This window comes from Austrofundulus limnaeus, unplaced genomic scaffold (genome assembly GCF_001266775.1).
Source record: "Austrofundulus limnaeus strain Quisiro unplaced genomic scaffold, Austrofundulus_limnaeus-1.0 Scaffold554, whole genome shotgun sequence".
NCBI lineage: Eukaryota > Metazoa > Chordata > Actinopteri > Cyprinodontiformes > Rivulidae > Austrofundulus > Austrofundulus limnaeus.
This window is the reverse complement of record NW_013952956.1, coordinates 73,891-75,563: the sequence shown is the minus strand read 5'-3', so window position 1 is coordinate 75,563 and position 1,673 is coordinate 73,891. Positions and strand designations below refer to the sequence as shown.

The following is a 1,673-nucleotide window of genomic DNA, read 5'->3' as shown; positions in this document are numbered from 1 at the left end:
TCTTAATTAAACGCAACATTTTTACTTTAACATCTGCCTGTCAAACAATGAGCTTCTGCCTGCTGAACTTATCAGCTGCTGCTCTGCTGCGCGCTCATCTTCATCATCAGAGCAGAAGCTGATTTTACATTAGCAAGATGGATTTATGACTGAACGAACGTCCACGTCTATTTTATCATCTCTGTGGGTAACAACACAAAAAAAAAAAGTTTTTTTCTCCGACTACTTGTGTGTGAAAAAACTACAGTTGTTAAATCTTCGCTCTGTGCGACGTGCAGCGGGAGAGGCGGGGGGGAATGATCCCGATGTAACTTTTCTACAGCTGGAGGGGAAATTTTGAGGATTTATTCTCTCTTTACGCATTTTAAAACGCTAATATTTCTTCGTTTTATTTTGAACTCCTGCTGCTCAGTTGTCTCTGCACTCACAGGCCTGTTCACACAGGTGCGATGACGTAATGACGACAGGACGATAGAGAGTAAATTTCTACCGCAGACCAACTTTATATCGGTTCTATCGTCTACCGCATATACCGCACAGCCCTTGTAGGTAGGATTCATTCTGATATCGTATCAGGTCAATATTGGTATCGGTCAATAGTCAAGACTACAATCAGGAAGAGAGAAAAGTTTTATCGGGACACCGGTACAAGATACTTAGACTTCACTTTCCTCCAGTTATTTTAAATAAAATCGATCATTTTATTTATCCTTTAAATATCAAATGAAAATTGGAAAGGTGGACATATTTCCATTACTTTTGGGAGTGTAAACTATTTTTCAGATTTTGGACAGTTATTGCAAAGGTAGTTAGTGAGATTTTTAAAACATAAAGTAAACAGTAAGTCCCTATGGAGTTGACCAGTAAGTACTTTATTCACTCACACATTCACCCACTGATGGTGGTAAGCTACATTGTAGCCACAGCTGCCCTGGGGTACACTGAGAGGCAGGGCTGTCATGCACCAGCACCACCTGACCACCACCAAATAGATGGTTAGCCAAAAAAAAAAAAAGACGCTGAGGTTATCCTCCTGGGCTTTTCTTCTAGGGATCTACATCTCGCTGCATCACATTAAACACTCCTTGAAAAACTCCTCTGGCTATCCTACTAAACTGGACCAAAGTTCTTCCTCCCACCATCACCATTTGATACAGGGAGATCTTTACCATCCTCCTGGACCCTCAAAAAARGGTAACAGGCTGTAATAATGTGCAAGGATTGGTTATTCCTTAAAATCTGGGCACCCTCCCTAGACTATATAGCTATAGATCTGAAAAAATGTTGTTGATGGGTGGACAGCTTTTGTTATGGAATAGGCCTTCTCCCTGACATATTCTTATCGAAGATCACATCTTTGTTGCTGTTGACTGGCTACTACAGTGGACTGGAAAGATACTRATCCTTTTTTGATTTAGTTTATCTATTTTCATTCATTTTTCATTTATTTTGCCCATCTCTGTCGTACATGTGCTGTCTGGCAGGTTAGGATGTGGTTATGTGTTAGGCATTTTGCACTTTTCCTTTTATGAAAATAATAAAAAATATGTTGGAGAGATTTTTTTTTCTTCTGTTTAATCCGTGAATCTTAAATATGCTGTGAGAGCCTCTGTGCAAAGTCTGATGACAAGAACGAGGATAAGGAGAGTGAAGTTTCTCTTGCAGCTGATGAA

General features: G+C 39.8%; 1 protein-coding gene across 1 annotated transcript in view; it reads right to left on the bottom strand.

Annotated features, from left to right (window-relative positions):
• The window catches only part of dnajc15 (DnaJ (Hsp40) homolog, subfamily C, member 15), a 17,301-nt gene that overhangs the window by 9,150 nt on the left and 6,478 nt on the right, over window positions 1-1,673 (bottom strand). The window lies entirely within an intron of this gene.